This window comes from Crocuta crocuta, unplaced genomic scaffold (genome assembly GCF_008692635.1).
Source record: "Crocuta crocuta isolate KB4526 unplaced genomic scaffold, BGI_CrCroc_1.0 scaffold85, whole genome shotgun sequence".
Classification (NCBI taxonomy): domain Eukaryota; kingdom Metazoa; phylum Chordata; class Mammalia; order Carnivora; family Hyaenidae; genus Crocuta; species Crocuta crocuta.
In genome coordinates this window covers 1,423,992-1,436,027 of record NW_027530620.1, presented here as the reverse complement: position 1 = coordinate 1,436,027, position 12,036 = coordinate 1,423,992, and the positions used below count along the sequence as shown (strand labels likewise).

The window sequence follows — 12,036 nt, the reverse complement described above, 5'->3', positions numbered from 1 at the left end:
CCCCCCCCCCCCCCTTCCTCCTTGTTCCTTCTCAGATCCTACACTTACTGGCTGGATAACTCTAGGTGCTGCGTAGTCTATTCCTGATTGGCTCAATTCCACTGTCTAAGGGCTATGGCCATGTCAGTCCTTGTGGGTCATATGTTTTATGGTCTACTACTTGTTTTCAGTTAGGTCTTTTGTCAAATTCCTGAGGGAAACCCGTGGGGGAGTAGGTGGTGTCTGTAACATTCTTCAGAGGAACCGTACGCCTGAGGGAGTTTATTGGAGTCAGACACTCCTAGCATTGTTCCAAATTGCGTGTGTTTCCCCACCCAGGGACCTCAGGTCAGAACCTTTCCCTTTCTGCCTCCTGAATCCTGTCTTTTCCTATCTTATTGTTGTGAAGTTACAGTCATCAAGACTATGCAGTATTGGCATTAAAAAACCAAAGAGATCAACGGAACAAAACAAAACATCCAGAAATGGGCCTCCATATATACAGAGTCAATTGATATTAACCAAAGGAGCAAAGGTAATTCAATGGAGAAAGGATAGACTTTTCAGCAAATGGTGCTGGAACATTTAATGACATTAAGTGAAAAAATTAACTTTGTTTCATATCTGATGCTATAGATTCAATTAACTGAAAATGGATTGTGGATTTAATGTAAAACCAAAACAATGAAGCTTCTTAAAAAAAATAGGAGAGGGGCGCCTGGGTGGCTTAGTCGGTTAAGCGTCCGACTTTCGCTTAGGTCATGATCTCGCGGTTTGTGGGTTCGAGCCCCGCATCGGGCTCTGTGCTGACTGCCAGCTCAGAGCCTGGAGCCTGTTTCAGTCTGTCACTCCCTCTCTCTCTGACCCTCCCCTGCTCACGCTCTCTCTCTCTCTCCTAGAAATAAGTAAAAAATATTTAAAAAAAAAAAATAGGAGAAAATACTTGAGAGCTTAGGCTAGACATGACTTCTTAGATAAAATGACCAAAACCCTAACCCATAAAGCAATAAATTGTTAAAACAGTCATCATCAAAATTATAAATTGACAAATTAGACTTCATCACAATTGGAAATTCGGCTTGTGAAGAGACGCAGTTAAGAAAATGAAAAGACAAAGGGTGCCTGGGTAGCTCAGTCAGTTAAACATCTTTTTTTTTTTAATGTTTTTTTATTTATTTCTGAGAGAGAGAGACACAGCATGAGCAGGGGAGGGTCAGAGAGAGAGGGAGACACAGAATCTGAAACAGGCTCCAGGCTCTGAGCTAGCTGTCAGCCCCATGCGGGGCTCGAACCCACGAACCAAACCAACCCACGAACCAAACCATGAGATCATGACCTGAGACCAAGTCAGACACTTAACCGACTGAGCCACCCAGGCGCCCCTAAACATCTAACCCTTGATTTCGGCTCAGGTCATGATCTCACAGTTCATGAGTTCAAGCCCCATGTCGGGCTCTTACCCTGTCAGATGGCTTGGGATTCTCTTTCTCCCCTTCTCTCTCTTCCCCTCCCGCTTCCATTTTCTCTCTCTCTCTCTCTCTCTCTCTCTCTCTCTCCTTAATGAAGAAACTTAAAAAATATATAAAATGAAAAGACAAGCCTCAAAAATCAGAAAATATTGTACACACAAGTGAGATAAAGAACTTTCAATGAGTATATAAAAGCTCTCAAAACTCGGTAAGAAAATAAATGACTCATTTTTTACAAATGAATACAAGATTTCATAAACACTTCACCCAAGAAGATATAGGAAACATATATGGGCAAGTAAGCAAATGATAAGAAGCTTAAAATTATTAGTCATTAGGGAAATGTGTGTTAAAACCCCCTGAAACAGGACTCCATGTTGTAAGAATGGCTCATATTAAAACGAGTGACCACACCAAGTGCTGGAGCAACCGGAAGTTTCCTGTGCCACCGTGTGCAAAAAGACACAATCACTCTGAAATCCAGCTTCTTAAAAAGTTAAAAATAACCATTTTAGGTATTTAACCAAGATAAATGAAAAAATAGGTCCATTCGAAGGCATGTATATGAATAGTCCTAACAACTTTATTTGTAGTAGCCAGAAAGCAGCCCATAATCCAAATACCCACCAACAGGTAAGTAGTACAGTCATATGATGCACCAAAGGAATGAAGTTCGTGTGCATGTTCAACATGGATGAATTTCAACATGATTGTGCTAAGTAGCAGCCACCATACAAAAAAGATATATATTGTATGACCCCACAGAAACAAATCCTAAAGTAATATTAAATAATCTATAGTGAGAGAACGCAGATCCCTGCTTGCTGTGGGGTGGGTTGGGAGAACCAGGAAAGGAGGAGTTACACAGGAGCACAAGAAATCTTTATGGGTCTTAGAGGTGTTCTTTATCTTCATAGTGCTGATGGTTTCACAGATCCAGACATATGTCAAAGCATCTATTAGATATTTTAAATATATACAGTTTATTGTATGTCAAGCATACCTCAATAAAGCTGTTGAAAAATACCCCAGTTTGGGAATCCCTTTTCCCTGCTGGCACTGTAACTGCTGTGTTCTTTCCCATTCCTTACATTCAATCATTGTTCATTCCTAACCATGCCACAGCCAACCTTTGAACGATGCAGCGGTGAGGGCCACTGCCCCTCTGTGTACAACTTTTGACTCGCCAAAAACTTAACTTTCTCATAGCCTAGTGTTGATGAGAAACCTTACCAAAAATGTAAACAATTAACACATATTTTGTGTGTTGTATACTGTATTCCTACAATAAAGTTAGCTAAAGGAAATGTTAAGAAAATCTTGAGAAAATATATTTACAGTACTGTAAAAATCCCACATTCGAGTGCATCCGCGTTCAAGCCTATATTATTGGAGGGTCAACTGTATTCTCTCTCCAGTCCAGAACTATCACCCTAACCCATTCTCACCTGTATTATAAAAGCCTCTCTCCAGCCTTCACCATGCCAAGTCCCTCTCCACCCTGAGGCCAGAATTAACTTTCCAAAACACCAATCTGTATCACTTCAACAGCTCCTGATTGCTCCGTAGATACGTAGATACGTTTCAAACTCCTATAATATGACTCACCTGATCTGCCGTTTTCACCTTCCTCAGCCTCCTTTCTGGTGATTTCCCACCTCCCCCTTTCCTATCCAGCCATACTGCTCAACAATGTGCCAGGGTTACACAGTTTTGCACATGCTGTTCCCAAGTCAAATAATCCCCTTCCCTTTTGTCTTTCTCCAACCCACTCGTACCGAGGCTTTGTAACTCAGCTCGAGTATTATCTCCTCTGGGAAGTTTTCCACGAGACCCCACATGAGGCCATTTGCCCTTCTCTGACTCCTAAGCATCTTCCGCATTCCTCGCCGCAGCACTCATCTCGGTATCATATAATCTCCCTCATTAGACTAGATATAAGCAGACTGAGTGAAAGTTGGAAGCAGAGTCCAAACCTTGTTCATCTTGATCTTCCCAGAGCCTACCACAGTATCATGCCCAGAATACATGCCCCCATTCGTGAACAAATGAATGAATGAATGGAAGAATTGGTTTGGATGACCCTTACACCACCACCTGGGTTAAGTCTGTATTTCTCAATATAAAGAGATGGGCAGGTGAGGTTCAATGATCTCTGCAGTACATTCTGGTAAAATAATTATTGCAAGTCCCCCGGAAGGGAGGTGGAGGGGGAGGAGGGGGCCCTTCTGGCTGGGCAAGATTCATTACCTCTAACCGCTTTCAAAACCAGCTGGTAATTGACTGTGATTTGAACTAAGTGAAAGGTTAGGGAAAGGGAACCAGATTCCAGGAAAAGACAAGGCCCACAGCAAAAATTAACACAGCCTGGAAGAAGGCCCAGTCTCCTCCCAGTAAACTTCTTAATTTCATCCAGAAAGATACAGATCTCCACCCTCTGGGTAATTCCCTTCTCCCAGTACACATGTTTTGATTTCCAAATCCAGCAAGGGAGGCTCCCAAGCTCCCTTCCCCTCAAAATCAATCACAAGGCCCTTCTCACCCTCTCTGGTCTGTTCCCTCGTCATCCTTAATCAGCAATCCTCTGGGCCTCCCATTCACAGGTCCCTCTGGGCTGATCCCTCCAAGAGCCAGGCCAGTGATCATCAGGTCAAAAGCCAGGCAGAGGGCCTCATTAACAGGAGACTCCCAGAAGACCAGGAGGCAGGAGAAAGGCTGGAAGACCCAGCTGGGAACCATAAAAAGTAAAAAATCAGGATATATATATTTGGTGGATCATTAAAAAAAAAGAAGAAAAGCAAGCAAAAACAAAACAAAGCAAAACTCTACCATCTGTGTAATAGCCACAAACCAAGAAAAGACCTGCCTTCTTTCTTACTGATTTAAAATCCAAAAGGGTCATCACTTCCTCCCTCCAGATCTCCTATTTGAAAAATTAACCTAATGCTCTCCCATATTTTGGTAACGACTGACCCTTTAATTTAGGGACGAAATTTGTCGAGACCTAAGAAGTGCTTTCGCGGACAACAGCCAACGATTAGGGAAATTCACCATTTTGCATCTTGTCAATCCTTAAAAGCAGGGAAATGAATTAAAAAGCAAGGATAAGCCTAGAGCTTTCCTACCGGGATGACTGTAACCAAAGAGCGTTATACCATCACAACTAAAATGCACTTTAAACGTTATCACAAACTGCTGAAAGCGTTTCAAGTTACAAGCGGCAACGGCCTTTAAAATTTCTTAGGCAGCCAGATTTGTATTAAAAACTCAAAACTGTCTGGGAAAAAAATATCCTAAAATAGGAGTCCGGGGGAGGGAGGGGGTGGCTAAAATAGAGCGTGAACACAGCTGGTCAGAGACGGCCGAGGACCCCAGGTTCCCGAATATCTCATAGACAGCCTTGGGGATGCACAAAAGTTCGACCCTTCCCCCGAGGGGCCGGACGCCTCACCCGGGAGAGGGCACAGGGAACTCAAGGGCATCCCGGTGCCGAGGCCAGGCTAGCTCGGCACTCGAGCGGCAGAAGGAAGACCCAGAGGAAGGGGCGGCGACAGCGGGAAAGGGAGGGAGTCTAGGGCCGGGTGCGCTCTCGGGTTGGAGAAAACGTGGGCGCTTCGAGCCTGCGCGCCTGCAAAAGCCCCTACTGCACACGTGGGACTGGGAGGAGGGTCACTTACTTGTCCAATCTGAAATTAGATTTTAGCTAGCGGGACTCTGCAGGTTGCCGCGCGGAACGGCCCCGCGCGCGTGCAGGGCGGTCCCAGAGAGTGGCTGCGGCTGCGCCCCGCCCCCGGCCCCGCCCCCGCCGGACGCGGCCCCTGTAAAGCCCGCCCTGATTGGCCCTTTGAACCGGACCGAGGATTGGCCCGCGCGTGCCCGGCCCCGCCTCCGAAACCTCGCCCCTGGCTCCTCGGGCCCCTTGGACTTGCGCATGCGTGGAGATCGCCTACTTGAACTCTCCGCAGCCTCCTAGGCTTCGGTGTGGAATATCTGTATCCTGCATCCGCTTCTCAACCATTTGCTGAACGCCAGGACTGTTGTAGGAGGGTGTAATTAATAATAAAAACAATATAATGATAATGACTACTGATTGCTTGCGTTGTGCCAGCTCTTGTTTCTGACACTTTGCGGGAATTTATCAGTGTAATCCTCTAGCCAACCCTCTGAAGTGGTGTCACTGTCTTAAAATCTGCAACGCAGAGGGTCCTGCCTTTGCAGAAGTTACACTCTGTGGGCCCTAGACACACCCAACTCATTTAAACCTCGCAATGTTTGCCTTTCCAATAAACTGGGCGGTATTGGCCCCGACTTAACAGATGCAAGAGTCATCTGTTTTTTAGCTTGTTCTGAAACACGGCTAGCTACTAGGGAACCAGACGGAGAATTCCAACTTGGGCTCCAAGCTGAGCTGTTTCCCTTCAAAAAGTAGGTTCCCAAGCTGATGGAATTGGAGGTTTAGGAGAAAATTTAGCAAGTCGCTGACTCCAAACCCTTTGCTTCCCTAGAAAAGCAAACTGAGGTCCAGTGAAAGGAAGTGAGTTTCCAAGACCACAGCAGATATAAGAGGTAAGTCTAGGTAATAACAGTGATGCCACTAAACTGGCCTATGTGCCACGTGCATTATAGTCCCTGTCTGCTGTCCTCCTGACAATCCCCAGAATAGATGCTCTTCTTTTCCTCTTGCATGTGTACACGCTGGCTCGGGCTGAGGCCATTATGATTGGCTACATCTACTAGGGGGCCTTTTGGGGGGTCATTTTCTTTTGTCCACACCATGATTGTTCCCCTTTCATTTCCAACAAAACCCACAGATCTAACCATGGACTCTTTGAGAAGATAAGAGGTAGTAGGATCTGATACCTAGCACCTGTCTGAATTATAGTATACAATAGAAATAATATTAAAATCTGTTTATCTTGACATTTCTAGAGTATTGTGAAGAGCAAACAAAAATAATAGCCATGGAAATACTTTGTAAAGTATTAGATGCTGAATACCTGTAACACGTGGCTTCTAGATCTTCCTCCGTGTAGCCCGGGAATAGAATACATGAAATACACTTGTTGTCTCATGAACTATGGCAGGATTCCTCATTCTGGCCAGACTTGAATTAATGTGGATTTGGCGTCTGGTCTTTATGTATCTCCCTGTTTCTAGGCTTTTTATACTTGATTTTTGGTTCATTTCCTCTTATTATCATACTATCATTAGTAATAATAGCAATTGTAGCACTGTGGCTAGAGCTCTAGCAGCCATTTTGGACCATAAAAGAACTTCAGGAATAATTTAGCAAAGCAGCAAGGTGAAAAGGCTGCGTTTGCTGACACCATGCCCCACCAGACCAAGAGCCACTGCCCACTTCTACAAGAAAGAAAGAAACCGCTGTCGGGGCATCTGGATGGCTTAGTCGGTTAAGCGTCCAACTTTCGCTTAGGTCATGATCTCTCGGTTAGTGGTTCGAGCCCCGCGTCAGGCTCTGTGCTGACTGCCACCTCAGAGCCTGGAGCCTGTTTCAGTCTGTGACTCCCTCTCTCTCTGACCCTCCCCTGCTCACGCTGTCTCTCTCTCTCTCTCCTAGAAATAAAAAATAAATAAATAAAATAAACCGCTGTCTTACGCAACATAGTTTCATTCTGTGTTTTCTGTCACATGGGGCCAAACCTAATCATAAGTGATACATACACCCAATGTCGCACACTTCCTACAGCAACTCTGTAAGGTGGTAGATGCCCGGAGAATATAAGTGAAATGTTCAAGGTCATCCAGCCCAGTGACGGAGGTGCAATTCTAGACCAATTTTTATTCTCAGTTTCAATTAGGACCCACTGCCTACTATATACTACCTACTGTAAACAAATGAATCTTTTTTTTTCTATTTACTTCCATTCCATTCATATGTTCCAAGGGGAGGCAAAATTTTTCTGTAAGGGACCAAATATTAAATATTTTAGACTTTGTGAATCTTACAATTTCTGTTTTAACTACTCAACCCTACCATTGGAGTGCAAAAAACAGCCATAGATAATAGCACATGTGTGGGAGTGACTATGCTTCAAAAAAACTTTATTTGCTAAAGTGGGCAAAGGGTTTTTTTTTTTCCTTTTGATAGTGATTTTCCATTACAAAAGTGCATTGGAAATGTATTACAGAAGGTGGGGGGATTATGACATTGCAGGCACACCCACACTGTTGATTGATGTAAAGGCCAGTACGTGACAGTGTGGTCCAGAAGAAATACTCCTAAACTGATACTGAGTGAGACTGGGCAGTGAGTTTATACCTGCTGCTGAAACCAGATCTGAAATCCTGGACCACCCCTGGTTGCCTCAGTTTCCCTGTGTATTAGGAACAAATAACAATGTAAATGTTATTCATACTTCCCCACTTCCCATGGATGCAGGGAAACTGAGATGATATACATAATCATATTTTGAAAGCTGTAGCTATTATCCAACTCTGTGTACATTGCTTCATGTCAGGCAAAGCCACATATACTCCTCTGTATCCTTCAGTTCCCTGTCCTTATTCCTCCATCATGGAATCCACAGATTGTATCAAATACCTAATCATCATTAGTGTGTCTGTTTATCCCCTTGTCTCCTCCCCAACTCTACATAAGGAGTCATTGGGTTGCACTGGATCAGAAGACTTGAGTGTTGGAAAGTCTAGACTTCCCTTCACAGTTCTTGCTGGGCAGCGTGGGGATCGTGCAGAGTCACCATCCACTCAGCACATCACAAGTCACACTGGAGAAGCAGCACAACAGATTTAAGTAAGAGAGAAATGGGTTGTGAAACTCTGGAACCAGCTGGACTGGAAGTTTGTGAAATTTCCTTCCTGCTCAGAGACAGTTACATAGAGCATGAGAAGGTACACAGGAGACCTGGTCTTGTTTCTGATGACCCGTGGAGACCTTGTGACTCTTTAATGGCATTCTCTGAAGGCTTTTCCTGCCTTTGCAACCTGCCCCCTCATTAAAGAAAAGGTAGTTTTTTTTCCCTGAAATTCTTAGAGTCACAGCACAGAAATATACTTACTCATTTGCTTATGAATAGATTTATTCATTCATACATTTGTGTATTCATTCATTTAACAAAGATTTATTGAGTGCCTGCTGTTTAAGGCACTAAAGAGATGCTATTGAGAAGAACAGATATTGTCCCTGTCCTCACGGAACTTACAGTCATGAAACAGACATTCAATAAATAAGCAAGCAGTTGATTCAGTTTCAAGTAGGAAGGGAAATAGGATACCCTGAGAGAAGAACTGATTTAGATTAAGGTCTAACTTAGATTGACGATTTTGAGGAAATGGGTGCTTTACAGACATAATCTCAGGTCTTCAACAACCCTGTGAAGTGGCTATTCTCACAACCATTGTTGTGAGACGGGGAAACTGAGGCTCAGGGAGATTAGGTGGCTGGCCTAAGGCTGTTTGTAAGTTTGGAACAGGCTGTGCTCTCTCCAGTGCTCCACAAACCCAGAAGGTGACAGCTTTCCTCCCTGCCACCATGCTGTGCCTCCTTCTACCTGGAAAGCCGCTCCCTCCCTTCTCTTACGAGGTTCATATCCTGCCTTCATTGTCTAGTTGAGGGCCTACTTCCTCTGCAAAGTTGCCCCTTCTGTTTGAGGCCTCAATCCACCTCTTCTAGGCTCCTACAACAAACGTTACCTATTGCTCATGTGGCGCTGAACCCAGGACACCTTATAGAGCAAATTCTCTTTTTTTACTGATTAACCCTGATGTCCTTGCTCACAGTCCTGCGAGCAAAACACAGGCCGATAGAGCCAGGGGCTCTTCTCCCAGTTCTGCATGTTTGCGGGGTGACCTGGAAAAAGTTTCTTAATCTCTCTGTATTTTACTGTCTTTGGAGAGTAATAATACTTACTTCTTCAGATATAGCCTAAAACATTCGTCCCAGGGCTAAACAGATCGTGAGTGCTCCGTAGTGCTTAGTTTTCTACCCAATTCCATTCCCTAGATTGGAAGCCTCTGGAGGGTACGAACCACACCTTCTGCTCCACGGTCTCAGCAGCTAGCATCATGCTCTGTAACAGCAGGTGTGTAAGGGGTACATAACTATGGCAGTGACAGCCCTGCCAACTGGACCCCTCACTACTAAGGAAACTTGTTCTCTCTCGTCTTTCTTCCTTTCTTTTCTTTTGCAACTTGGACCCCTTTACACTTCCCTTAAACTTGATCCTCTGGCAAGGCCAGGTGCCACTGCATACACTCTCTCTTTTCCAAATCTACACTGTCATCTCAGGAGGGAAAATAACTGCAGTAGTTTACTGGAGCCCAAACAGGTGGTTAGTAAGGGGAAACCACTTTCTAGAAGGGCCTGCTGAGTTCACCATTCTGACCACCACCGAGAGGCCTATTTTATACACAAAATCATGAGTCTGTTCCACCTGCCTCTCTGAAGGATGCCAGTAGCTCATTTCTAAAGACAGGAAAATGCTCCAACTTACTTTATTAGTTACTTGCGACTTATTACCTGCCCTCTGTCTGCCTGCCTTCATCTCTTCACTCAGCAAACATCTGCTGAAAACTGAGCCCTTGCTAAGTGCTGGGCCAGAGCTGCTGCTATACAGAAACACAGATCAGTTGTGATGGGCACCCCCAGGCCATGAGAAAAAGAGGGGATTCGGGGTACTGGGGGAGAGGAAAGGTTCTGTTAGCCTCTGCCGAGCCCCGTGCTCTGCACCTCCTCATGCAGCCTCAGTGATTCCTCCCAACCTTCCACGTGGCGGGGGAGGGGTCTCTGCTGAAGAAGGGAAGGCTCACGAGGGTGGAACAACTTGCCCAAGGTCATGTATCACAAGACCACGCGTCAAGCTGCCAAAGAGGGAGTTTCTGCTGAGGAGCAAATGGGCAGAGCAGCTCATGCTGGAGAGAAAGGTTTCCGATGAAGGCAAGTCCTAGTAATCTCACCGGTGGCAACCCGCAGCCCCCGTTTCCCCTCTGGATTTGAGCTGCCCACCCACTTCCCAGTTCCAAGACCCCATTCACCATCAAACCAGTTCCATGCCATCTGTATCCTTCTCCCCTAACACCACCCAATCACAACCCCACAGCCTCTTGGCCATGAGTCATTTTAATAAAAGTGCAAACTATGTCATGAGCCATGACGGTAATATGCAACCCTAAACCCCAACCAGCGTTTTTCAGCAACAAGGCAACAGGTGGAAGAAGAGAGTCCAGGGCCATGAGATGATGACGAGGCCAAAAGAGAGATGGGAGGCAGCCTCCTGTAAGTGCACACTCAAGGCCTCAGAGGCCACTGGAGCCTGTGCAGTATCCAGCCTTCGGTGGGAAGAACTGTGCCGTGAATGTCTCTAGAATCATGTCATTTGGAAAGCATTAGAGAGCACCGGTTTGGGTAGTTTTCAGACTAGGCTCTGTGGGAAGGTTCCTACAGGGCAAAGGAGAGGCTGAAGAAACTTTCAGGCCCTCCAAAATGTCCCCCTTCCCTGCCATGTTGTTCTTTTCTCCAAGACACCAGATGAAGGGGCTGGTGGGGGCTGAAATCCAGTCTCCACTCTGCTGGCCGAACTCCATGACTGTGGAGCAGCTGTGCCCCACCAGAGAGGTCAACGGTTCCTAATCTGCACAATGTATAGAACAGAATTTTGGTAGCTTTGTTCTCTCTCCTGCCCCTGTTGTGCCTGATTCGCGAGTCCCCTGAGACCTCCAAGGAGCCGATACCGATGCAAGTTCAAAAGGGTCTTTATTACAAGCTCGAGCAGGGGCTCACCCGCCTACCAGTGTAATGGCAGAAGGTGAAGCCAAGAACAATAGCGAGCAGGGCTTTTAAGGGGTAAGAGATGGAGGTGTTACGGTACACATAGCATCATCACATAAGCACCAATTACAATTGTCCAGCACCCATGGTAACAGCTTTGACCATTCAGTATCTGTGAGGTGTTCATTACTTTTGGTGGGACCCAATCATGACTTTTGAGGATCCTTTGAAAATGACCAATTATGAGGTGACGTTCAAAGGGTCCACGTGGGGCTCAAGCAAGCAGTGAGAAATTGGGTAGTTTGTACAGAATAACTGTCTACAGTTCCCAGCCTTGACTCAGGCCACAGGAATGTTTTTTGATTGGCTGACCTGAGGGCGGTCCAAGGATGGCTCTAGCCTTGAGCAATCTGAGGAACTGGGGCTACGTGCAGCCTGAGGTTGCTCTTAATGGAGGCCTTAATTTCAAAATGACATTACTTAGGCTCTTCACCCCAACCACACAAACATGCAAACACACACACACACACACATATAGGCACACAAACATACCCCCAGACGCACACCTCAAAGCACAAGCACACACACATAACTGTCCACACAGGGAGACGTATATCCACACTACACACAAAAGAGCACGCAAACACAATATGTAGAGACTAAATGATAGTGGAAAAAGCGGTGGACTCAGAAATGATAGCCTTGGGTCTTTTCATGATATGAGTCTTGCAAATAGTTTTGTTTTTAGTTTATATCACGATGGAAAATTTGTGACTTTTAATACTGCAACATAGCATATAGAATCATGACTCAAACTTTATTGTTTACACACTTTCAGAACTT

At 45.3% G+C, this 12,036-nt stretch overlaps 1 protein-coding gene across 3 annotated transcripts in view; it reads right to left on the bottom strand.

Annotated features, from left to right (window-relative positions):
• FGGY (FGGY carbohydrate kinase domain containing) overlaps nucleotides 1-5,206 on the bottom strand; it is a 420,147-nt gene extending 414,941 nt beyond the window's left edge. For 2 of the 3 annotated variants that reach the window (XM_077768111.1, XM_077768114.1), the window contains exon 1: nucleotides 5,126-5,206. The gene's annotated coding sequence lies outside the window, so the exon portion shown is untranslated. Of the gene's footprint in view, nucleotides 1-3,056; nucleotides 3,138-5,125 lie in introns of those variants that run through there. The other variant, XM_077768112.1, reaches the window with a different exon arrangement.
• Between the last annotated feature and the right edge of the window lie 6,830 nt (nucleotides 5,207-12,036).